At 46.2% G+C, this 27,801-nt stretch overlaps 1 protein-coding gene across 6 annotated transcripts in view; it reads left to right on the top strand.

Moving 5' to 3' along the window:
* Positions 1-27,801, top strand: part of LOC137425448 (bifunctional heparan sulfate N-deacetylase/N-sulfotransferase 1) — a 276,161-nt gene that overhangs the window by 120,497 nt on the left and 127,863 nt on the right. For 2 of the 6 annotated variants that reach the window (XR_013623242.1, XM_068113902.2), the window contains exon 1: positions 19,047-19,094. The exons of 2 other annotated variants lie outside the window; for them this stretch is intronic. The gene's annotated coding sequence lies outside the window, so the exon portion shown is untranslated. Of the gene's footprint in view, positions 1-19,046; positions 19,225-27,801 lie in introns of those variants that run through there. 2 more of the 6 variants (XM_078776672.1, XM_068113905.2) reach the window with 2 other exon arrangements.

Here is a 27,801-nt window from a genome sequence, read left to right as displayed (position 1 = left end):
GATAGGAAGCAAAGACTGGCTGTGGGTGGGAAGATGTCTAACTGGGAAGATGTATGAAGTGTTTTATCTCAGGGATTAGTACGACGACCATTATCTAAATATCTATAAAGCTCAGTTGACTTTTTGCTCCACTAAATAACAGCGAAACGGAGTTGAGTAAAAGGGTGAAAATTCTACAGATGCTGTGATAAATAACTACCTCTGTCGGTTTGAATGTTTGAAAGAGAATAGACGTCTGGATCAATTTTTGAATTGAATTTAAATCCCGATTTATATATACAGTGCGTATCAAAAAAAAGGTAATCCGAATTCAAGGGGTTAATATGCAATGGTTATTTAGTTTTGACAATTTACATGTGGTTTACCAATTATGAGGAGATCCTCAGCTTTCCATTGATGCCTTTCATGCATCATTGCTGTCACACATGACCGAGTACATGTTCATTGAAGATGACAAGTTCAAATCGCATTTTTACAAGTTTGGCTAATCGGTTTAAAAGTTAAAATTTGGCTTAAAACAAGACAGTTTTAAATGGAAGTATTACTTGTCGACTGCCAAGTTGATTATGTAAAATTGTTAAGCTGGTCTGGTAATCGTCGGTTGCGTCATCCTTTGTTTAAGATGGGTATTTAAGATGGGCCTACAGTGTATGGGTTTAGAGACAGTCTGAGTCATTGAAAAGATGGTTCAACTTACGACTGAACAGCGGACCTTCGTGGTTACAACCTTTCACCAAACTGGAAGTCTGCAGTGAACTCGTGATGCGTTCAGGGAACGTTTCCCAGAACGGGAGCCTCCAGCAGCCAAAACCATCTGGGCGAATGTTAGAAAATACCAAGAGCATGGCACAGCCTCAACCGCAACAAGGAGAATTCTGGTAGGAGGCGCACTGGGCGATCGGAAATGAACATTGCAGCAGTAAGGTAGCAAGTTTTGGAGCATCCATGGGATACCAGCGCAAGACGAAATGGGACGGGATTGCCTTCGGCAACATTCAACCGAATCACAAGACTGGACCTCCACCAACATCCATATTGGATTCACATCCGGCATCAACCTACGCCAGGGGATTTTGCCAGGAGGTTGGTGCTTGCCAGATGGTTGATAGCACGTTGCGAAGCAGATGTCAATTTCCTGCGGTATCTCGTTATCGGCGACGAAGCTGCTTTCGCCATGGACGGCAAGGTCAATACCCATAATGTTCTTGAATATGCACCGACAGGACAACCCCCGGAATTTAATTTTGACACCAACATGAATCGACAAAAGTGGACTGTTTGGTTGGCACTTGGTGGAAGTGGTCAGGTGATCGGACCATTTTTCTTTCAAAGGAATGTCAATGGTAACAGGTATCTGGAGATGATCAATGATGAAGTTTTACCGCAGCTGGAGGAGAACTTTGAGCGACAGGTTCGTGGTGTCTTCAGATATCTCTGGTGGGCCCAAGACGGCGCCCCAGCACATCGGCTTATCGCTGTCTGAGATCGACTGAGGGAACTCTTTGGAGACCGAGTCATCACCCTCAACTATGCAGTGGAATGGCCACCGAGATCACCTGACCTCACACCATGTGATTATTTCCTCTGGGGACATTTAAAGAACAAGGTGTTCGTAACTCCTCCCCGTGATCTTGATGAATTGCAGGGCCGTATTCGACATGAAGTGGATGCTTCGCGCAATGACCCGGCTATGGTGAGACGAGCAGTTCAGGGCATGCTCCGCCGCTGTGAGCTTTGTGTTGAAAGGGGAGGTGGACATGTTTAATGTGTGGGTGCATAAAGGCCAATCATTCCTGAGAAAAGTTCACATCTGACGTTAATTTTGCATCAATTATCCTGACTTGCATCGATTAGCCAAACTTGTAAAAATGCGATTTGAACAATGAACATGTACTCGGTCATGTGTGACAGCAATGATGCATGGAAGGTATCAATGGAAAGCTGAGGATCTCCTCTTAATTAGTAAACCACATGTAAATTGTCAAAATAAATAACCTTTGCATATTAACCCCTTGAATTCGGATTACCTTTTTTTTGATACGCATTGTATATAAACGTGAGTTGTCTGTGTGTGTGTCCGCGTTTTATTCAGAGATGGCTGAACGGATCTTCATCAAACTTTCAGAGGTTCATCAGTGAGTGCCTGGGAGTGTTTTAGGCAAAAAACAAAACAAAACAAAAAATTGAAAAAAAAAAGTTAGTTTTTTTGGAGTTTAAAAAAAAAAAAATCGCTCGATTGTGCTGAAGCCTTTTTAAATGAATGACACTTGTATACAAGTACACATTAGCATAAGTAAATACGAAACAATTACCAGACATTTGAATACAAATAAATCAAACAATTCCGAAAGTGTACAAATTTGGTAGTATGGCTTCTTCTTCTTCCTGATCGGCATCACACTTAACTCAGAAACATGAGCCACATTCACTCAGAAACGTGAGCCACTCCCCTTCCTCTCCTGCCTCCCCCCTCCCCTCCCCTTCCCCCCTCCCCCATCCCCTCCCCTTCCCCCCTCTCCTTTAAGATATAAATTCTCTGTAAAAGAGCTTCCACTTCTGACTGCTCCCCTTCCCTCTCTCCCCACCCTTCCCCCTCCTTCCCCCCTCCCCTCCCCCATTGCCCCTCCCCCCTCCCCCTCCCAACCCTCCCCCTCCCCACCCCCCCCTCTTCTCCCCTCTCCTCCTCCCCATCCCCCCCTCTTCTCCCCTCTCCTCCTCCCCTCCCCTTCCCCCCCTCTTCTCCCCTCGCCCCCTCCCCACTCTCTCCTCCCCTTCCTCTCCTGCCTCCCCCCTCCCCTCCCCTTCCCCCCTCCCCCATCCCCTCCCCTTCCCCCCTCTCCTTTAAGATATAAATTCTCTGTAAAAGAGCTTCCACTTCTGACTGCTCCCCTTCCCTCTCTCCCCACCCTTCCCCCTCCTTCCCCCCTCCCCTCCCCTCCCCCTCACCTCCGCCCCTCCCCTTCCTCCCGTCCCCTCCCCTTTAAGATATAAATTCTCCATAAAAGAGCTTCCACTTCTGACTGCTCCCCTTGCCCCCCTCCCCTCCCCTTCCCCCTCCCTCTCCTTCCTCCCCTTCCCCTCCCTCCCCCCCCCCCGAGGATATTGTCTATGGTTTGTTCACCACATCTGAGGATGTATATAGCTGCCATAGAGAGGTTACAGCGTATGACTAACAGATTGACAGGTTACAGCGCTAATGGGCCTAGCTAATGTCTATGGGATGTTTTGCTATAAGGGACACCGGGTAGATCACAGTGGGAACGACACACAATGGAGTTAGCATATTTCCTAATTCTACTGAACATGCCCCGCCCCCTCGTGGCGGGGACGAAGATACGCACTTATTCCGACATATGGGCTAAACACAGAACTTATTACAGGTGAGGTTCCCTATCACGACAGCCGGACACCTACCTATGCAAATCTACCTGGATCTAGATATTCCTCTACCCCAAAATTCATAACAATATAAAGTACCAGATGCAGTTTAATATAAAGAAATTGTAAGTTGATGGGGATGGGTAAGAATAACAAAAAAAGGGATTATATAATACAAGGGACAATCTTGGAGCGTGTTACACAAGCCAAGGATCTGGGGGTGGTAATATTTATGGGAGGTAGGCATACAGGACAATGCTAAGCAGCTAAAGTTATCAGGGTTTTAGGTTGTATTCGTTGGGTGATAAATTATAAATCAAAATGGTAGTGTGAACACTATACAGGAATTTAGTGAGGCCTCATCGAGGATATTGTCTACGGGTTGTTCACCACATCTGAGGATGTATATAGCTGCCATAGAGACGTTACAGCGTACGACTAACAGATTGATTCCGGGGCTTAGCTAGACCTTATATTATACAATAATGTAGATGGAGGAGGTATGGAACACTATAATATAGGTACGTCAAATTTTACAAAATATAGAGGAGTTGGGTGAACACCACACACACACATGAGGCAAGTATTTTTTTTTTCCCTACAGTTTCTAAGGTTCATGGAAGAGCTGTCACACACACACACTTACAGACAGACACACCAGACAACACAACTTGACTCACCAACCATAGTTGTTGCCTTTTGGTGCAGAACTTCCTAGAGCACTCTAGGTGCCAACGGCGTTTTCTCTACATCGTCAACAGGTTTTTTAAAATGGAAAATTCCCCTTCACCCACTCCCGGCCCCCATGGGATGTCAACCCATGGGGTTTCTCTGTGCTCTATCCTTTAAGTGCAGAGCATCAAGCAAGGGAAGATTCCAGGATGTCATCCCAGTCACAAATCACAATGTTACAAATCATAAAAAGTCACAAAGATCCCAGTCACAATTTATTATGCCTCTGCGGACGAAGTCGCCGGAGGCATTATGTTTTTGGGTTGTCCGTCCGGCTGTCCATCCGTCCATGGTAGGTTTTCATTACCACAATAACTTAAGAATGACAAGTGTGTGAATTTACTTAAATGTGATTTAAGCGTAAATTATGCATAAAATGTAAAATTTTGCAATTGTAATTGTGGCATCAATGCCAAATGCGTCTAAATGCGTCTAAATGCTTTTAATGTGGGAGAAATAACTTAATACCCCCTGCACCCATTATCAATAATTCTTATGAGATAGATTGATCCATTTAGCATCGTTTCACTTAACGTTGTGTTTTCAAGAACGTAACCACGACGTCGTTAACCGAGGACCAAGTGGATAAGTATATATTATGATGCAAAGATGAACTGATTAGATTTTGACATTAAAGGTGAAAGGTCAGAGGTCATGTCAGGTAAAAATGTGATACTTGAGAACAGCTGAAAGGATTTAAATAAACCTCGATACATGTATGTATAATGATGTAATAATGTGGGCGGAGGCATATTGGTCGACGTAGCGACGTCAACGAGTGTCGTTTTGGTTTCGTCTTTGGTATGACTTGTCGATAACCAAAATCGAAATGTTTGTTCGAAATTGAACCGCTGACCTCACAGGCAAAGAGTGGGCCCACTATCCTCTGGTCTCTTCAATAAAATAGAGTTCATTTCATACTACTGATTGTCTTAGGCCCAGTTCATTGAGATTTTGCAACTATTGGAGAGTAACTTGTAAAAGGAGACCACAAAGTACAGACTTGGCATTTAATATGGAATATTTTTTTTCTGGGGGTGAACTTACTTTTCAAGATGTCTTAGAACCAAAAGTTCATTGGAATTATGTTGAAATTATTCTAGATTTTGTTAATGTGACCTTTAAAAGAAACAAAAACCACATTGACATTTCGAAACAAATAAATTGATCATTGAAAGTGATGTAAACTGATATCGAACTCAATTCATGGACAGTACTGTGTTAAACTTCTGTACGTTTTCCAGAAGTATCTCTTTATTTTGCACATTAGCCAAATTTTTTTTTAACAAAAACAAAAGTTAAACCGACTGGGATTACGGACAGTAAAATTACAGTTCAGTACTTCGTGTATCCCCCACGAGCATTCAGGAGAGCACGTACACGTTGAGGCATGCTGTTCACGAGATTTGCCAAGGTTTGGACAGGAATCGCTTGCCATGCAGTGACAATAGCCTGCTGCAATTCACACACAGAGGTCGGCTGCTGGTCCAAGTGGTCGATTTGACGTGTTAATTCTGCCCACAAGTTCTCTATCGGATTCATATCTGGGGACATGGCAGGCCACTCCATATGCTCTACACCACGGTCAGCAAGAAAGTGTTGGATCATGCGAGCACGATGAGGTCGTGCATTGTCATCTTGGAAGACAAAGTTTCCTCGAAAGGCTGCACGAGCAAATGGAAGCAATGTTTCTTCCAGAATGGCGCTGTACTTGATCTGGTTCAGGTTTACATTCAGAACAACCAGGTCAGTTTTGCCCCCTGCATGAAAAGCAGCCCAAACGGTCACCCCACTCCCTCCAGCTTGGACTCTTGGCACTATACAATCTTTGTTGTAGGCTTCATGCACTTGTCTGCGCACTCGGACGCGGCCATCTTGACGATAGACAAGAAATCTAGACTCGTCACTGAAGATCACGTGATTCCAGTGTCCTGGCTGCCATTGACGGTGCTCTCTGGCCCACTGCAATCGGCACTGGCGGTGTTGTCTGGTCAGGCGTGGCTTTCTCAGGGGACGCCTGGCATGATAGCCTGCGTGAACCAGTCGTTGGTTGACTAGCCTTCTGGATACAGGCACATTTGTCAGTTGCTGACACTCAGCCCTAAGCCGATTAGCTGACTTGGTACGGCCGTTGCGGACTAACCGGTGCAGCTGGCGATCATCCCTCCTTGTGGTTCTGTGGGGACGTCCTGGCCTTGGTATTGGAGTAGGGACAACCCTCTGAGCATTTCGTTTCAGGATCTTTGACACCTGACCTTGAGTGATGCCATACTGCCGAGCAATAGCACACTGTTTCATGCCGTAATTTCGTAAAGCCACCACTCCATGACAAACAGCATTGTCGAGTTGACGGACCATCTCCAGAGGAAGCGGCAATAACTTTTGGAGACGTGCAGCAGTTGTTTTCCACTAATACAGAACGCCACAACCCTTGTACACCCGACTGTGAAGCCAATCATCAAATGCACCTGTCCGTACATTTTGCCACACCACCTGTGATATAATCCTGTTGTTGACTTCTTGCTGCGACAGACAATCAGTGACATGGTTCTTTTAACAAATAAATCACCAAAGTGTAAAAGAAACTCACCAGATTGATATACTGAGTTGAGAAAGTAAACGCAAGTCAAGAAAAAATATATATTCTGAAGCACGGTGCTACGCGCACTACTTGTTAAGCAAGGAGGAAGCGGACAACGCGGTAAGTTCAAAGAGTCTTTATTACAAGAGCTCCACTGTAGCATTGGAGCGCTCCGGGCTGCGCGCCCGGTGTATATCCCGCGGCCACGCCTACCCCTACGGCGTGGCCGCCGCCCACTTGGTGCGCGGAATGATGCCATCACGCCAGTGAGCTTTCGTGTCTGCCACACTCACCCCCCCAGAATTCCCGCGCACCTGGAGGGCCAGTTTGCGGGGCAAACGGATGACCCGGCCGAAGCGCCCTCTGGCGACTGGCGGCGTCCGGGGTGCAGGGATGCCATGTGGGATGCCTCCGGCTGCACCCGGGTTGGGTGCCGGACCGGGGGGCGGCGTGCCGGCGGGGCTGGGCGGTGCCAGGGGTCCGCCCGCATGGGGGCGGCCTCGACGCGGGGGCCGAGCCACCGGCGGTGGGTGGTCCACGTCGAGGTGGGCCGGCTTGAGGCGATCCACTGAGACGCGGTCGGGAGTACCGCCGATGTCCAAGGTGAAATGTTTCACTCCGGTCTCCAGCACGCGGAAAGGCCCGTCGTACGGGGGCCGCAGTGATGTCCGGCGGGCGTCATGCCGGACGAAGACGTACTCCGCGGTGCGAAGCTCCGTGGCGACGTGCGTAGGTGGGTGCCCGTGGTGCGCCGTCGGCACCGGGGCGAACCTCCGGGCAGTCTCCTGAAGCGCAGAGTGCACCTGCGCCGCTGACCATGGTGCCGTGGGATCGGGGAGGAACTCGCCCGGCACCCGCAGCGGTTGTCCGAAGACCAACCCCGCCGCGGATGTGCGCAGGTCGTCCTTGGGCGCCGTCCGGAGGCCCAGCAGGACCCATGGGAGCCTGTCGACCCAGCCGCCGTCGCGGAGGGTGGCCCGGAGCGCGGCCTTCAACGAGCGGTTGAACCGCGCGCACAGGCCGTTGGCCTGGTGGTGGTACGTCGTGGTTCGGTGCAGCTGGACCCCGAGCCCCCGCGCGACCGCCCCCCCAGAGCTCCGAGGTGAACTGGGGGCCGCGGTCGGACGAGATGTCCGAGGGGGCGCCGAACCGGGTGACCCAGGTGGCGATGAACGCCTGCGCGACGTCCGCCGCCGTCGTCGCCGCCAAAGGCACGGCCTCCGGCCACCGGGTGGTGCGGTCCACCATGGTGAGGACATGGGTGAAACCCCGCGAGGGGGGCAGAGGTCCCACCAGGTCCACGTGAACGTGGTCGAACCTACGTTCCGGCACCGTAAACGGGGCCAATGGGGCCTGGGTGTGTCGGTGCACCTTCGCGCGCTGGCATGCGAGGCACGTCCTGGTCCAGCCGCGGATGGCCTTCCGGAGGTCATGCCAGACAAACTTGTCGGCGACCAACCTCTGGGAGGCCTTCGTGCCCGGGTGGGACAGGCCGTGGATGGCGTCAAAAACCTGGTGCTGCCAGCCCGCGGGCACGATGGGGCGAGGCCGCCCTAGGGAGACGTCGCACAAGAGGGCCATGCCCGCGCCGTCGAACGGCACCTAGGTGACGCGGAGGCCCGTGACGGCGGTCCGCAAGGCCTGGACGCCGGGGTCGGCGGCCTGGTCCGCCGCCATCCGGGCATAGTTGATGCCAAGGTGGACTGCGTGGGCGACGGACCGGGAAAGGCAATCCGCCACCGGGTTGTCCTTCCCCGCGACATGCCGGATGTCCGTCGTATATTCGGACACGGCCGAGAGGTGACGCTGCTGCCTCGCCGACCATGGCTCGGCGACCTTGCCCATCGCGAAGACCAGTGGCTTGTGGTCGACGAAGGCCGTGAACGCACGGCCCTCAAGCAGATGGCGGAAGTGCCTGACCGCCAGGTGAAGCCCGAGCAACTCGCGGTCGAAGGTACTATAACGGCATTCGGGCGGGCGAAGCTGCCGGCTGAAGAACGCCAGCGGTTGCCAGGCACCACGCACCCATTGCTCGTGCACCGCGCCCACCGCGTAGTCCGAGGCGTCGGTGGTGAGGGCGATCGGTGCATCGGGCGCCGGGTGCGCGAGCATGGTGGCGTTGGCCAAGGCGAGCTTCGCGCCCGCGAACGCCGCGTCCATCTGCTCGGTCCAGGTAACGTCACCTTTGCCCGGCTTCCCTTGGAGGGCCTCGTGCAAGGGGCGCAGGAGCTGGGCGATGCAGGGCAGGAACCGATGGTAAAAGTTTACCATGCCCAGGAACTCCTGGAGCCCCTTGATCGTCCGGGGGCGCGGAAACCCCTTCACCGCCTCCACCTTGGCCGGTAGGGGGACGGCCCCGTGCGTGGTGACACGGTGCCCCAAAAAGTCGATGTCGGCGATGCCGAATCGGCACTTGGCGGGGTTCACGATGAGGCCATGCTGGCCCAGGCATTCGATAAGCGTGCGGAGATGGTGAAGGTGCTCTTCGCGGGACGCGCTGGCGACGAGGATGTCGTCCAGGTAAAAAAAATAAAAAAATAAAAAAATTACAATTTAAAAAGTTTCTGTACGTCTGTACCATTTAACGTTGCTTCACTTAACGTCATGGCTACGTTCTTGAAAACATGACGTTAACCGTAGACCAAGTGTACATTGTAACGGTTTTGTGACCATCCGCATACCCCCCCCCCCCGCCCCCTCCTCCGGAGAACGCACATCCACGGACAGTAGGTTCCCGAGTTTAGCTATTTTATTATTAAATGTTCTAGATAGCTCCAATCTTTTTGTGTCGTGGGAAAACGGGAGATATGCGTTTGCGAGATCTATAGAGAGGTCTTCTTCAGGTTTGGACGTTTGCGAGATCTATAGAGAGGTCGAACCAGGTAGACGTACAGAAAATCCAAGTCGCGCAAGACGCTGTCCATTAGTCGCTGGAACGCCCGAGCCGCATTCTTCAAACCGAAGGGCATCTGAAGAAATTCGAAAAGTCTGAATGGCGTGATGACCGCCGTCTTCGGGATGTCCTCCGGCCTGACGGGGACCTGATGGTAGCCGCGTATGAGGTCCACCTTTGAAAAGAAGGACATGCCTGCCAACCGGGCATAGAAGTCCTGAATGTGGGGGACGGGGTAGCGGTCGGGGGTGGTTGCGTCGTTGAGGCGCCGGTAGTCCCCGCACGGTCGCCATCCCCCGCCGGGCTTTGGCACGATGTGGAGCGGCGACGCCCAAGCACTCTCGGAGCGCCGCATGATGCCGAGCCGCTCCAGCGTAGCGAACTCCGCTTTAGCTACCGCGAGCTTCGTCGGCTCGAGGCGGCGTGCCCGGGCGTAGACCGGTGGCCCGGCGGTGGGGATGTGGTGTTCCACCCCGTGCTTGACGGCCCCCGCCGAGAAGGTGGGCCCCGTGAGGGCCAGGAAGCCGGCGAGGAGGCGGGTGAATTCGTCCGCTGCCGGAAGCGTACAGATCAACCTGGCCGGAACCGAACCGCTCAGCAAGCCACTCGGCGAGCCGCTCGATGAGCCGCTCCGGGAGCTGCTCAACGAGGCGGGCAGCGCGCAAGCGAGCGAGCTGAACATCTTGGCCTGGACAAGCCTTCTGTGCTTTACGTCCACCAACAGGCCATTGGCACAGAGGAAGTCCGCGCCAAGCAGTGCCATAGGCACGTCGGCAGTGACGAACGACCACCGGAAAACCTGCCCTCCGAACCGCAGAGAAAGGCAGCGTTTTCCGTATGTGCGAATGGACGTACCGTTGGAAGCAAGCAGCGCGGGGCCCCGGCCCGCGGTCTGCTTGTCGGACGTACCGGCGGGAACGACACTCACCTGTGCTCCCGTGTCGCACAGGTAACGTCGCCCGGATAAGGTGTCCGTGATGAACAGTAGGTTGTTTGAACGGCCGGCGCTCAGTGCCACTACCGAGGGCCGGCCCGGGCGTTTCCCGACCTGCCGAATGAGCACGGCGGGCGACATTGCCGAGCCTCGTGGCCGAACTGGGCGTGGAAAAAACACCAGGTTGGCGGCGGAGGCGGCGGAGGCCGCGGTTTTCTCCGCGGCGGTGGTGGTGGGCGGAGCGTGGTGGCGGCCGCGAGGTGTGCATCAGCATCAGCCACGAGCTGTGCATCAGCCTCGGGATGCGCGACGGCCGTGCCAAAACTCGCCTGCGTGTCCAAAGCCGCGAAGAACTTGTCGGCCTCGGCAGCGAGAGCTCGGGGTTCCTTCGTTGCAGAACCGGCCAACGCGAGGCGTACTCGTGCCGGCAGCTGGCGTCGAAATAACGCCCGGAATAGAGCGTTCGGGGTTTCGTCGCCCATCAGCAACAGCATATGGTCCATGCGGACCGACGGTCGCGTGTCACCGAGCTCGGGGAGGTCCAGGAGGCGGTCGGCCCGTGCGTCCACCGTGAGGCCGAACGTGGTGAGGGGGAGACGCTTGATCGCCTCGTACCTGCCGTCGGCCGGTGGGTTCCTCAGGACCGACACGACGCGGGCGGCCGTGCCGGGCCCGAGGGAGGCGATCAGGTGGCAGTACATGGTCTCGTCCACCGTGATGCCTTGAAGTCGGAACAGGGCTTCTGCCTGCAGGAACCAAACTTCAGCTTGAGCCTACCAGAACTCGGGGAGTTTGATTGTGACCGCATTGGTTGCCATTGCTGTGGTGGGTTTGGGTGGTCAGCGACGGCTGACCAGAACGTCGGAGGGTCACCAATGAAGCGCGGTGCTACGCGCGCTACTTGTTAAGCCAGGAGGAAGCGGACAACGCGGTAAGTTCAAAGAGTCTTTATTACAAGAGCTCCACTGTAGCACTGGAGCGCTCTGGGCTGCGCGTCCGGTGTATATCCCGCGGCCATGCCTACCCCTCGGGCGTGGCCGCCGCCCACTTGGTGCGCGGAATGATGCCATCACGCCAGTGAGCTTTCGTGTCCGCCACAATTCCATATTAAATGCCGTCTGTATAAAGAATCATTGGCTCATACTTTTCCTCCGTATTATTTTGCAAAATTCAGGTGGGGTTAATGTAACCTGTAAGCACAGCCACAAGCTCATTGGCAGAAAAATCACTGGAATGTTCGCAATGATATCTATCATTATCGTTCAAGAGCATATTTATGGTAATCGTTCTGGTTTTACCACCTTCACACATTAACATTGGAATGATGTTTTTTTCTCATTTTTATTATTATTATTATCATCATAATTGTGGCGCTGGGATTTCTATTATAAAGTTGTTGAAAATGCAGTGGTAGTCACAAATCATGAAGCTGTGGTTATTATCACAAAAATAACTAGACCGGCACTGAATCCCAGGCTGAATATTTGACATTTTGTATCCACTGATAGATCAGATCTGGATCCCGACCTGAACCGAAATCGAATCGGCTTGTTCTTGTCACCTAACAACTTCATCCACCTAGTTTTGTCATAACTCATCCACAACATTTTGAGATATCATACGATATATCGTTTTTGGCCCGATCTCTCAATGCTAAAGATTCACTTAGAAAAATAAAATAATTATAAGATTCGGATCCGGATTCGGATCTTCACCGAAATCAAATCAATCCGTCCTTGTCATACACCCAACCTGTCCACCAAGTTTTGTCATAATCTGTCAATAACTTTTAAGATATGTTGTTATACTGTACAGGAGGTATGTATATTGTTTTTAGCTCTATCACTCAATGGTGAAGAATCACTGTAAAACAATTCTCAGATCTGGATCCAGAACTTCACCAAATCTATATCAATTAATTCCTGTCACATACACAAAATCTCCACCAAATTTCTTCTGCAGGAAATTTGCTTGTCCTACACTTGTAAGAGAATGTGTTGGGCTTCGTTGTATTTTATGGCGTTTCATAAACCGCCTTATCCCAGTATAAGATTAATCTGCCTTATTACTGACTGGAAAAACTATGGTGTTGTAGGCTGAGATCTAAGGGTAGCTCAGTTGGGGGTGTGTTAGCTTCTGAGTTTTCTGGGCCTGGATTTCTTATCCTGTGGATTCGAATCGGACAAACTGCCTTCCTGGTGCCCGCCGGCAGGGGATTCTGCATCTTTTAGTCTTTCTGATTGGTACATAAAGCTGGCTGTCCCGTCGGCATTTGGTTTTTGAACGTTAAAGACTCCACAGTGTATCTGGAAAAGAGTATGCGATTGTGTGCTGGTACCTTAGATAAATTGCCAGACTTGGGGTTAAATGAGATGTGCAAAGCAAGTTGGATGACGTTTTTGATATGATAGGGGGAAAAAAAAAAATATATATATACACACACACACACACACACACACACACACACACACACACACACACACACACACACACACACACACACACACACACACACACACACACACACACACACATATATATATATATATATATATATATATACACATACATACATACATATACACACACACACACACACACATACATATATATATATATACTGAAACGCAAAAGAAACTTACCACCTTTGAAACCTTTAAATATCAACAATAACACTGCGTGTAGTAAATGTGTGAACTTATTTGTGGACAATAGTGTCCTCCCTGTCAGACAAAATGGTCACGGATGGTCACTTGAACCTTCAATGGTCACTTCATAGCACAGCTGTTGAACAGCCGTTTTGACTGTCAGTGATTAGCCAAGGGGTACGGGATGATTTTATTGAGGTGCACGTGATGTCCTGATATTGGCTTTAAAAAGGCCAGTGCAAAATGGGCATTTCAATCAACATGCCACGATTGTCAAGGGATCAACGGCAACGTGCCCTGGGCATGCTGCAAGGTGGACTGAGCTACCGTGAGGTGGCACGTCGCCTTGGCTGTTCACACCAGACGATATCGGCCCTGGTGGACAGAGACACCCTCCACAACTCTGCAGATGACAGACCTTGATCAGGGAGGCCAAGAGTCACCACTGCAAGGCAGGACAGGCAGATGGTCCGAAGTCACCTGCGGGATCGATTCCGTCCAGCATCCCGCACTGCGGCAGAAACTCCGGGGCGTGCAAACCCACGGATCTCCAATGATACTGCACGAAGACGACTGCATGACTATGGTCTGACTGCCAGAAGACCATACAGAGGCCCCGTGATGACGGCTGCCCATCACCGCAACCGACAGAGATGGTGCCAGCAGCATCAGCGGTGGACCTTGGCGCAGTGGAACGAGGTCGCTTTCAGCAATGAGTCAAGGTTCTGTGTGGACAGTCCTGATGGGCGTGAGCGTGTCTGGAGAAGAACTGGCGAGCGATATGCCGATTGTTGCGTGCGTCAAGCCAACAGGTGGGGTGGCCCAAGTGTGATGGTGTGGGCCGCCATATCAGGCCGTTACAGGACGCCACTGGTGGTTGTGGATTGGAATCTTAACGCCCAGCGGTATGTGGATAACATCCTGCGACCTCATCTGCTGCCATTCCTGCTAGACCACCCAGAACTGAGAACCTTTCAGCATGACAACGCTCGTCCCCATGCTGCTCGCTTTACCACTGCATTTCTCCAAGGCGAGAACATCAACACCATGCAGTGGCCTGCGCTCTCCCCTGACCTGAATCCCATAGAGAACCTGTGGGATGAGCTTGGGAGACGCGTAGTTGGCAGGGCCAGGACACGGGCAGAGCTGCTTCAGACATTGAGGACTGAGTGGGACAGAATCCAGCAGCAATCCATCCAAAGACTGGTAGGCAGTATACGCCGACGATGCACTGCCTGTATCCAAAACAATGGTGGCCACACACGCTATTGAAAGGGGACTGACATTGCACCCTGTGCTGTTCTGTACTGTAGAACAAACTGATGAGATGGTGTATCTTGGTCAAAAACTTGACATGTCATCAATAAAATGCCAATGTTTCAATTAGCAATTGTTGGTTTGTTTTATTTTGAACTGTTGCATTACATTTCAAACAAGTGATACGTTTCTTTTGCGTTTTCGGTCTTTTTGAAGGTGGTCAAAATGGTCAAATTTTTCGGTCAAAATGCCCATTTTGCAATGGCCTTTTTAAAGCCAATATCAAGACATCATGTGCAGCTCATTAAAATCATCCCGTACCCCTTGGCTAATCACTGACAGTCAAAACGGCTGTTCAACAGCTCTGCTATGAAGTGACCATTGAAGGTTCAAGTGACCATCCGTGACCGTTTTGTCTGACAGTGAGGACACTATTGTCCACAAATAAGTTCACACATTTACTACACGCAGTGTTATTGTTGATATTTAAAGGTTTCAAAGGTGGTAAGTTTCTTTTGCGTTTCAGTATATATATACACACACATACATATACATACATATACACACACACGCACACACATACATATATATATATATATATATATATATATATATATATATATATATATATATATATACTAGCGGGGTCACCCGTGGGAATCCCACGGGCATGGATGTGTGTGACATTTCGACATATTGAGTTATATGCTGCACATTCATTTTTACAAAATGGTTACTGGCAAGTCATCAGATCCAGAAATGGTGTGAATTTAGTTATTTCACATAATATGTGACCCCTCACTCCTCTCCACCTGACACTCTCCTGTCTCCACCTGACACTCTCCTGTCTCCACCTGACACTCTCCTCTCTCCACCTAGCACTCCTCTCCTCTCCAAACCCTCACATCCCTCTCCTTTCCAATCCCTCACCTCTCCAATCCCTCACACTCCTCTCCTCTGCAATCCTTCACACGCCTCTCCAATCGCGCCTCACACTCCTCTCCAATCGCGCCTCACACTCCTCTCCAATCGCGCCTCACACTCCTCTCCAATCGTGCCTCACACTCCTCTCCAATCGTGCCTCACACTCCCCTCCAATCACTCCTCTCCAATCGTGCCTCACACTCCTCTCCAATCACGCCTCACACTCCTCTCCAATCGTGCCTCACACTCCTCTCCAATCGCGCCTCACACTCCTCTCCAATCGCGCCTCACTCGCCTCTCCAATCGGCTTTCCCCGTCTCGTTTCTCTCCTTTTTCTCCCGTCTCGTTCTTTTTCTTGCTCCAAATCGGCCCGTCGGAATCGGAAATCGGCCCGTCTCGCCCGTCGGCCCGTCGGAATCGGAAATCGGCCCGTCTCGCCCGTCGGCCCGTCGGAATCGGAAATCGGCCCGTCTTGCTTTTGTGCTTGTGCGTAAATAAATTGTGTTCATGACACCATTTCTGGTGTTGGGCTAGCGGCTAGGGTGCCGGCTTAGGATCCTGGGTTCGAATCTCGGTCGATCGCCGAATTAATGCCAGGGGGGTTGACTCAGCCTGTCATCCTTCCGAGGTCGGCTAATTGAGTACCAGTTCACTGGTAATTCCCTGTTTGTCGTTGAAGGCGGCAAAAAGGGTTGGCGTCAGGAAGGGCATCCGGCCGTAAAACATTGCTTCAAAAAGGGGACAAAAAAACAACAACTACCACGGTCCCCGAAAAGGCCAACCCCCGCTTTGCGGGGAAAAATGGCCTCTAAACGGTGGTTTTTACACCATTTCTGGATCTGATGACTTGCCAGTAACCATTTTGTAAAAATGAATGTGCAGCATCTAACTCAATATGTCGAAATGTCACACACATCCATGCCCGTGGGATTCCCACGGGTGACCCCGCAAGTTTGCATTGACGTTCGTCGATGGACTCGTTCGCCCGTCTCATTCGTTTTCTTGCTGCATCCTGTTCAAGTCTGCGTTCTTCATCGATCGTCTCATTCATTTTGGAAATAGAAGTTTCCACGCAGCGCATGAATTGTCACGATCCTCAAGAGGAATTTGTCTCGTAATCATCAAATGATAAATGGCAAGTAAATTATATTGTGGAAAATTAAAGATTTCAAATAAACCTATTTAAAGTGTATTCGCACATAACTAATTTTAAAAAACGAAGAAATATCTCTCGGTAATTTCCTGAAACATATTTTACTTCCGGCTAATAATGTTGAATTAAATAAAAACGAAGAAATATATGTCGGCATCATTGTTGACGTTTTTGTGACGACTGTCATCAAACGAAAAAGTAATATATCTTAACGGAAAAGCAAAAGCGAATTTTTAATATATATCGACACGTTGCCGTCGGTGTCATGTTGGGCGGTGTATGATACACCATGACGCGATTTTAAAAAATATATCTCTGCATTTTCCCGCGTGTGTGGAATGTTCTCAATTATTGCTGACACCGAGTCCAAAACCATCGATAAAAATGAAATCATATGGTGAGTTAGATTGGAGATAAAGGCGTGAGAGAGACTCAATGGCCTTGAAGTTGAAGTTACAGGCGTTTGAGAATTCATTTCGTTCTATAAACGGCAACTTTCATTGGATTTCCTTCCCGTTTTTTTTTCAACCGAGTCGAAAACTATGTTAGCGACTGTGAAAAATGAAATGATATATCGAATTTTTAATATGTATCGACACGTTGCCGTCGGTGTCATGTTAGGCGGTGTATGATACACCATGACGCAATTTTAAAAAATATATCTGCATTTTCCCGCGTGTGTGGAATGTTCTCAATTATTGCTGACACCGACTCTAAAACCATCGATAAAAATGAAATCATATGGTGAGTTAGATTGGAGATAAAGGCGTGAGAGAGACTCAATGGCCTTGAAGTTACAGGCATTTGAGAATTCATTTCGTTCTATAAACGGCAACTTTCATCGGATTTTCTTCTCGTTTTTTTTCAACCGAGTCTAAAACTATGTTAGCGACTGTGAAAAATGAAATGATATATCGAATTTAAAATAGATATCGACACATTGCCGTCGGTGTCATGTTGGGCGGTGTATGATACACCATGACGCGATTTTAAAAAATATATCTCTGCATTTTCCCGCGTGTGTGGAATGTTTGTGGAAAATTAAAGATTTCAAATAAACCTATTTAAAGTGTATGCGCACATAACTAATAAAAAAAACGAAGAAATATCTCTCGGTAATTTCCTGAAACATATTTTACTTCCGGCTAATATGTTGAATGAAATAAAAACGAAGAAATATATGTCGGCATCATTGTTGACGTTTTTGTGACGACTATCATCAAACGAAATAGTAATATATCATAACGGAAAAGCAAAAGCGAATTTTTAATATATATCGACACATTGCCGGCGGTGTCATGTTGGGCGGTGTATGATACACCATGACGCGATTTTAAAAAATATATCTCTGCATTTTCCCGCGTGTGTGGATTGTTCTCAATTATTGCTGACACCGAGTCTAAAAGTAAAACCATCGATAAAAATGAAATCATATGGTGAGTTAGATTGGAGATAAAGGCGTGAGAGAGACTCAATGGCCTTGAAGTTACAGGCCTTTGAGAATTCATTTCGTTCTATAAACGGCAACTTTCATCGGATTTTCTTCCCGTTTTTTTTCAACCGAGTCTAAAACTATGTTAGCGACTGTGAAAAATGAAATGATTTATCGAATTTGATTTGAAATAAAACTGGGGGAGAGCAAGACACCACGGGCCTACAAAACAGGACTCAAAGCTATGCGAGTTAATAAAATGGTGGATATTTGTTTATAGCCACTCCCAGAATGGGTGGAGCTATGGGTGGAGCTACTCTGCAAACCGAGTAAGCCACACCCCGGACAGACACCCAACAGATAGACAGACAGACAGACAGAATCATCTACGGCTATTATAATATAGATATATATATATATATACGCACACATACAGATATATATATATACACACACATACATATACATACATATACACACACACACACACACACACACATACATATATATATATATACACACACATACATATATATATATATACACACACATACATATACATATATATATACACACATACATATATACATATACACACACACACACACATACATATATATATATATATATATATATATACACACACATACATATATATATACACACACACATACATATACATATATATATATATATATACACACATACATATATATATATATGGAATAAACTTTGTAATTGAATTAGGTGTGGATGTGGGACGGGCTTATTGCATCCTCCTTTGTTGAACTCAGCTTGGATTGAGAGCTACCAGCTGTGTATATCTTCCAGCTCGACTGTACTCAGAGAATCGCAATCTACTTTGTGCCATCACTTTGACTCTCATTGCCTCTTTTTACATTTGCTTGTTTGATTAACCAAAACATTTTGGGATTTGTTGTCGCGTTTGGGCATTTGGTCGCACGGCAATTTTACCGTTTTGCGAACGTGTTTGTCTTGCCGTAAGCAATTATGGTTGGTGAAGACCGACACAGTTGGGGGAGGGGTGTGTGCTCATGACAAGGGGGCGTGTCGCACAGCAGGCCCCCTTTTTGCCATTTGCTCTTCAGCTTTCATTCTCGCAAGCACTTTCCAGAGCCAGGATGAGTCCATTCGTCCTCGGGTCTGTTGCATCTCCTTCTGGCTCTTTACTGTGTCATTTTCAAAGTTTAACCGTTCTTCGATGTTATTGTTTCGAGTTTGTTTCGCCCTAACGTTTTGTGAATATCTACATTTGCATTCCTTTTATTTTGGTGAATATATTTTTGCTCCCGTAGGGCTTTGATCCATGTATTAAAATTTTTATGTTGTTGGAATAGTGGGTGTGTCTCTGAATTCTTCCCTCTCCCCGCATGTGCCTCCTGTGACCCTCTCTCCCCCAAAGTAAATGCTCTAGGGTTCTCTGTGCAACATGTCCCTCTGCTAGTTAATATTTACATGGTTATATCTACTGATTTGCTTCCATGCGATTAAACTGCTGTGCTGTTTCATACAAAAAAAAAAAAAAGTTGAAGAGTTTGTTTCGTGCTGGTACCTTAGATAAATTGCCAGACTTGGGGTTAAATGAGATGTGCAAAGGAAGTTGGATCACGTTTGATATATATATACCTGTATGTATATATATATATGTATATATATATATATATATATATATATATATATATATATATATATATATATATATATATATATATATATATAAATTTTTTTTTTTTCCCTATCCTTATATATATATCTGTATATATGTATATATATATATATGTATATATATATATATATATATATATATATATATATATATATATATATATATATATATATATATATATATATATATATATATCGAATAAACTTGCTAATTGAATTAGGTGTGGATGTGATGTGCTCACAATTGTCCAAGATGTTCCCAGAAAAAAAAATTAGGATAATAAGGCATACACATAAATATATGTTTGTATATTTTCTTACAAATCATATATACCTGTAGTTTACGATATATAATATAAAAAGATTGGTGTATCTCAGACTATTGTGAGTAACTTTGATTGGTAGAGCCTTTTCCATGAACATGAACTGTCTGTTTGTTTTGCTCCGGGTTCAATAACTTGACCCGACTTGTTGTTGTTCTTCACTTGTTCCCCTGTGGTGAAAAGGTAAAGTTTGTGACTGTCTGACAGGATGGTGCGTAGGTAGTGCACTTATACCTTTGGACTGTCTAGTCTGCGTTAGTTTTTCGACCCAAGTATGAAACTGTCGGGTTGATCTTTTTGCAGGCGGGGTGTTGCATCACAACGTGCGCCGTCCCTCAGATGGATGTGAAGCCGGGTGTCCCATCTACTAGCCCATGGTGTTACTCACCGAGAGTCGGTGTCAAAAAGCACTTTGAGTTATCCCCCGAAATCTTTGCTAAATTACGAAATCCCACTCAAATCAGGACATCAGGCATGACCAGCCGGTTCTTTAAAGACTTGGGCCAACAGTTCCCCTCAGCTGACCCACAAGAATGCTAGGATCAGAGTAGTCGTAGAAAGTTTGTGACTAATGAAGATTATTATTTCTATCGTTGTCATGTATTGTAACATACAAACAAACCTTACTTCAACATCAACATGTACTCTTGACAGAGTGTCAGGGCTGCTGAAACAGTCTTTTGGCAAGGGTTCTCTGTTGTTGTACTTGTGTGCTTCCCTCTCTTTCCCCATCTTGTCTCCTGCTCCCTTTATTGTATGTTTTGTGTGTCAGTTTGTCCTTTTTTGTGATTGATGTTAGCTCCTTCACGAGCCTCGATCTTGTATTCAGAAAAAAAAGAAGGTTGTGCTGGGGTGTTTGCCATTGCCTCCCAGCAATCAATCGATGGAAGGCTTTGGAATGGCCAGGATGCCGGAAATAACTCACCTACTCTTCACGAAAGACACCATAGGATATTTAATGTCACGCCAACAACGTTGCTAGCGAATGGGTCCTCCGGCCTAACGTCCCTCCGAAGGATGGCACACACATTGATGCATCGCACTGCACGCCAAACACCGGGGTGGCACTTTATAGCTGGCCTGAGATTGGAACCCTAGGCAAAGCGGTTCAAAGGTGAGTGCACATACCTCTAAGCTATCTTGCCAGCCCATTGTTTATTGTACGATGCTACAGAAAAAGACCTCTGGGCAAGTTTTCCAAAAAGTCAATTTTTATGTGGTTGTTATTTAGCCGCGTACAGAAGGTGAAATGTCAACCTCGGATAATATCCATCATATTTTGGCATGTTTGTTGGCTCTACGTTATAGGCAGCTGTACTCTCGGAGACAAAAGCCCAGGCAGCCACCTGCCTGAATGGTTACGTAAGGAATGCGGCTAGTTCTGCTGATTGAATTTCCCGATAATGCATAACAAACGGGCTGCTGAAAGAGATTGCCATTGAAGCCGGCCGTCACACTCGTATGCAATTACCTAATTCTGCCAGGCCTTTCAATTAGCCGAGTTTGATGGACGTTTGAAATCCTCGTAACACGAAGCTTCACGTCACCTGTAGGAGAAAACGGGCTTCGTTGTGACACAGGGTGCACTGGGACATCCCCTCTTGCAGCTATTCTTGACCAATCGTATCGAGTGCCATTGTATTGGCACAATTTCATTGGCTATGAATAGTTGTGATAGAAGACGTCACAATGACCGTGTCCCAATGCACCTCTGTTTTCTCCAACCTTTTATATTCCACTACATGCCGAATCTCTTGAGCCAGTTGATGAGCGTCGAAAGAAAACTCTGCGATGCCTTTGGAAGTCATTCCAAAACGAGTGCACCAACAGCCATTCTTTGCCCTCTTGACCCAGTCCTGGAATGTGTCCCTTCAGGCCATGTTGTCTGGTTTGTAACACGGTTTTCATTCGGGTTTCTTTACACAATCGGGTAATTTTTGTGCAAGGGAATTAATGTACCCAAGTTGCATTACCCCGTTAAGACGAGAGCAAACATACGTACCTTCAACTTTGAACTATCTGGGGTACTGTGACGATTGTTTAAAGAGTCCTGGAACAAATAAAGCGAACCTTAAAAACAAATAAAACAATCAAATTTCGAGTAAATCATGATTGTTTTTTTAAAGTGAAAAACAATTCATACTTTATGCTCTTAGTTTGTAAATATTGGTGATTGCGAGATTTGGTTTGGCTTACTTGATATGGAGAGCAAATTTTGAATTCAAACCTCCGAATAATCCGGAATACCTGAAAAGCCGATATTGTTTAATTTGGTTCCTTTTTTTCTTGCAGTTTTGCAAAGTTTTATAATTTTTACTTGCCTATGATGGGTGAGTGTTGCTGCTTATCAACAGCATTTTATGCACATATCCCAATTATGAGTTGCAATGTCATATGACCTGGAGTGGAACTTGGAGACACAGTTGGGAGGGTGCCGTTTAGCCTTTGGGGGGGGGGGGGGGGGGTGGGGGTTAAGCAGTTGTCAGAATTGCATGTTTACTCACAGTAGAAATGTAATTGGCCACATTTGTGTGTGTGTCACTGTCAGGGTTTGACCCATTCACCATACAGGTAATGTGCAGGTGGCCTTTATACTACCGGTACTGTACTCTTGCCTCTGGTAGATCTTCCTGGTTAGACAGAGAACATTCTTCGATGGTGATAGCAGAATCTGGGCTGTTATTGTTCAGGTTTATTTCATTCATAAAGGCTATGAGAGAGTTTCCCAACTTACCTATGAGTCCATAGATGTTCCTGAGGAAGAAGGCTTTGCATGCATGGTATTAGCTGACGTCATGTTCCATGCTTGCTTTGCTGACGTGTTATCCATATGGTTTCTTCTTCATCGTTATGACTCTAGCAAATTGTTTTGTGACTAAGTGGCTTGTTAGGTCCATTTAGAGGGCATAAGTCGATCACAAGTGTGGCCTTGTGTTACCTGTAGGTCAGACCAGGCTAGGCCCTTGCCTGAAAGCCATGAATGAGCTGAGTTTTATTCACAATCTTGAAAGTGATAAGGGAGAAGCTTAACAAAATTATGTTGACTTTCTGGATAAAAGCAAACATTTTTTGCTATTTCCTTAGGTTCCAAGGTTTGACATTTTATACACTAGGGCATTGCCCGTACTATATCTATATCTAAAATTATATCCCCCCCCTCTATTTACATGAAATGGTTTGGTCCAAAGCGAACGGCTTCCGGAGTTTGGTAAAGAAATCGCCATCGCGTGCACAAACGCGCAGGAAAGCGAATGAATCGCAAATTCGTTTTTATTAGTTTTAAAACATAGTTTAACGCCAACATAGCGCCAACATAGTTTGCAAACGTGAAATAAATGAATACGCTCTCAAATGTGCCGTCCGAGGCAGCGTGTGTTCGGCACGTTCGGCACACGCGATAACTCGCTGCTCGCTGATTGGTTGAATCGTTTTTTGGACATAGCTCGGTAAGTACTTGTCCGATTAATATGAAACCTTGAAAAGGCACATCCTCGGGTCCCCAGCAATATACCTGGCAAGTTAAAAGTATATCGGACCCGTGGTTGTCGAGAAACAGCGGTCACAGACAAACAAACGTACAAACGTACAAACAGAGATTACTGGAATTATAGATAGATAAAATTTGAGGTAAATATATGTCATATTACTGTATTTTACCATATAATTGGTCATAAGATGTCACAGAAGTTTTAATTTTTTTGGTATGTAATGTGAAAGTGTTGGATGTAACAGGAGAATTGGTCATACCTTTTATGTAGAGTTTATAAAATGCTTTCATTCGGTATACAATACCCCCGTATCCTCAGGGATTTTCAAGATAATGTATTTTACAACAGATGCCAAGACTAGCTGTCCTCATCCGAAATCCAACTGCAAGCTCTCTGGAGTTTGCCATTGCTGCTAGGCCAATTCGCTGTTGGCATATTCCCATATTATTTCAGTACTTTCATCCCTATGAAACAATTTGAGAAGTTGTGCTTGTTCAAACCTTGCAATCCATTTTTAAATGTTGATGAATTGTCACAGTCACAATGTGCTATCGAAACATGTGACTTTTAATTTACTCATGAGCCTGATCTGTAGGTGTGGTAAATATACAATATGGGATTTTTAGAACAATTTGGTGGTCAAGCTCTTCAACTCCTTTGTCAATGGATGCAAAGTTTGCTCTTGGCATGTCATACACAGTCATTTCTACAGTCACGTGAAAAAGTAAGTACACCCCATGTAAAGTTTTGACTTTTTCAATATATTTCAACATACAGCTATTTGATCTTCATTTCAACAATATTGACAGATAAAGGTGATATAATATAACAAATATCATGAAACATTTACATTTTGTAGTCCATTGTATAATTTAAATAAACATAAATGCAAATTTCGCATGTGGAAAAAGTAAGTACACCCCTACATTTATCACTACTTCAAATACCTAAAATTAGAATCAGGTGCACCAGCTCAGGTGCAAATGATTAGAACATCGTTGGAGAGGATCTTGGAGGAACCTGTCGTATTGAAACCTCAGACATTTAGTTTGGTTAGCCCTTTGTTGTTGTAGTGTGCGGCATCACCATGCCTAGATCAAAAAAGCTCTCTGAGGACTTCAGAAAGAAGGTTATAGATGCCTACGAGTCTGGGAAGGGATTTTAAAAGATCTCCAAACAATTTGAAATCAATCATTCGACTGTCTGGAAGATCACCTACAAGTGGAGAAGATTCCAAACAACTGCCAACTTGTTCAAGCCAGGCCGCCCCAGCAAGTTCAGCCCGAGAGCAGACCGCAAGATGCTGAAAGAAGTCTCGAAGAACCGCAGAATGTCATCACGGGACCTACAGGTAGCTCTTGCCACTGTTGATGTCAAAGTGCATGAGTCTATCATTAGAAAGAGGCTGCACAAATTTGATCTACATGGGAGGTGTGCCAGGAGGAAACCTTTGCTGTCCAGAAAGAACATCAGGGCAAGACTAAAGTTTGCCAATGAACACCGAGACAAAGACCAGCACTTCTGGAACAATGATGTCCTCTGGACAGATGAGTCAAAGGTAGAGCTATTTGGCCACAGTACCAGAAGACATGTTTGGCGAAAACCAAAGACAGCATTTGACCACTAGAACCTGATACCAACTGTAAAGCATGGTGGTGGAAATATTATGGTTTGGGGCAGCTTTGCTGCATCAGGGCCTGGGCAGCACACCATCATAGAATCCACTATTAATTATTCATTGTACCAGAGGGTGCTTGAGGATAATGTGAGGCCATCTGTCGGAAAGTTGAAGCTCAACCGAAGGTGGACCTTGCAACATGACAATGACCCTAAACATACCAGTAAATCCACCAAGGAATGGCTGAAAAGAAAGAGATGGAGGGTTCTGGAATGGCCAAGTCAAAGCCACGGATCGAAATCCCACCTTAATGTTGTGGGGGGATTTGAAACGAGCTGTGCATGCAAGAAACCCCTCAAACATCGCACAGCTGAAAGAATTCTGCATGGAGGAGTGGGCAAAAATTTCTCCCAGTCGATGTCAGAGACTGGTAGACAGTTATAAGAAACGCCTACTTGAGGTTGTTTCTGCCAAAGGGGGCAATACCACCTATTAGAGCCAAGGGTGTACTTACTTTTTCCACATGCGAAATTTGCATTTATGTTTATTTGAATTATACAATGGACTACAAAATGTAAATGTTTCATGATATTTGTTTTATTATATCACCTTTATCTATCAATATTGTTGAAATGAGGATCAAATAGCTGTATGTTGAAATATGTTGAAAAAGTCAAAACTTTACATGGGGCGTACTTACTTTTTCACGTGACTGTATGTTGTCAGTGAAATATATAAATGTAATTACAATACAATACAATAAAATGCCAAAATGCCTTCGCAGAATGAAAAAGTTAGAAAATTATGGGAAACACTTTACATCACAGAAAAGGAAATAAAATAGCTCCTTCCGAAATAAAATAGCTCCTTCCGAAATAAAATAGTTCCTTCCTCTCTCTTTCATTCTCTCGCTCTCTTCCTTTCCTGTTTATTTATCCCACTGTTGTGCCCAATTGTTGCCCTGTTGCCTCCACTGTCAATATGACCTTGCTCTTCCATGAAGCTCACTGTTGAGGAGGAAAAATAGGCATCTCGTCTTTGATATGTTAAGTCTATAGAGTATTGGAAAGAAAATGCCAGTTGGTAGTTATTCAAACTACACAGGCATTTTGTGAGCAAACCAGTGAATATAAGGAGAAGAATGTGGATGGGCAAATACCATAGAAAATCAGGCTACATCTATTGTTATTACCCAGCGTTGCCTGGTGCTGTTCTAATCCTGTTGGCATTTTGAAGAAATCAATTTGTTGTGAGTGCCTAAAACACATACCTACACCCACTGAGGAATGGAGTCAGGGATCATTTAATATTACCTTTCACATAGCTGCAAAGGCTTAGACATGGTAGAGCGATAAAAAAAAAAAAATCCAAATGTTTTTTTTCAAACTTTTCAAAATAATTTTTTTTCCCCTAATATACTTTCCGGCATTAACACTGATGAACCTCTGCTTCAAGTTTGACAAAGATCCGTTTTGCCATCTCTGAGAAACATGGCAACACAGACAGACAGACACCTCTCTTATAGTATAGACCTGGACAATCATCTGATAATTGAACGGACAAATTGTTGAACCCTAGACCCCAAAAGTTAGCAAAAAGCCTGTGGAAAACATATGTTGTTTCTCCTCGTTCTATTTATCTATCTATAATTCCAGTAATCTCTGTTTGTACGTTTGTACGTTTGTACGTTTGTTTGTCTGTGACCGCTGTTTCTCGACAACCACGGGTCCGATATACTTGAAACTTGCCAGGTATATTGCTGGGGACCCGAGGATGTGCCTTTTCAAGGTTTTAAATTAATCGGAGAAGTACTTACCGAGCTATGTCCAAAAAACGATTCAACCAATCAGAGAGCAGCGAGCTATCACGTGTGCCGAACGTGGCGATCAGACTCTGCCTCGGACGGCACATTTGACAGCGTATTCATTTATTTCACGTTGGAAAACTATGTTGCCGTTAAACTATGTTTTAAAACGAATTCAAACTGCGATTAAATTAAAACGATTCATCGTAACTGCGATTTGCGAACTTCCGGACAGTGAAGACTTCATTTCCGGCAGCCAATCACAGAACGCTTTGTTGCGTAGGCGTGGCCGATGTGAGAGCGAGCGGAGCTGAGCGCGTTACGAGCTGACCGCCATTACGGTTCGTAATTCGATTTCTTATGCGCATTATTTCTCCCAATTCAGTCAGAGCGAAGGGCGGAAGCGAAGAGCGTTGTTTTTTTTGTTTACGGGCGTACCGGCGGGGTAGAGCGTACGGGTAGCGTTTTTTTTTTTTTTTGGCAAGGAACGGGCACCCACGTACGGGCAATGCCCTAGTGTTGGAAATGAGTGATAATCTAGTTTATAAAAATAAAAATCATTTGTTTAGTTAAAGTATATTTATTATTTCATTGGAAAGATATGCAATAGAATTGCAGCGAAGAGTAATGTTTTGTTTTTCTTGTGAGCCTCACCCATTCTCGAAGGGTTAGGAGAGGCTGTTGTAATCGGTCTGTGTCAATCTGAGTGTGTGTGAGTCCCCATGCAAATCTACTTCAATATAAATTGTTCATCCTATATATATTTTTTCTCAAGAATGAAATTGGAATGTAATTGTCGAATTTAACGATAACAAGTGAAGAATATGCAGCATGTGTGACCACTGCAAATTATGTGTCAAGATACCATTTAATAGTGCTGTACCCGAACCGAGTTCTCAAATTCGACGAGCTGCTCTTCCAAGCCGAGTTCGTGTCAAGCCGGGATTGGC

This window comes from Myxine glutinosa, chromosome 4 (genome assembly GCF_964187855.1).
Source record: "Myxine glutinosa chromosome 4, kmMyxGlut1.1, whole genome shotgun sequence".
Taxonomy (NCBI): Eukaryota; Metazoa; Chordata; class Myxini; order Myxiniformes; family Myxinidae; genus Myxine; species Myxine glutinosa.
This window is presented reverse-complemented; position numbering and strand designations above follow the sequence as displayed.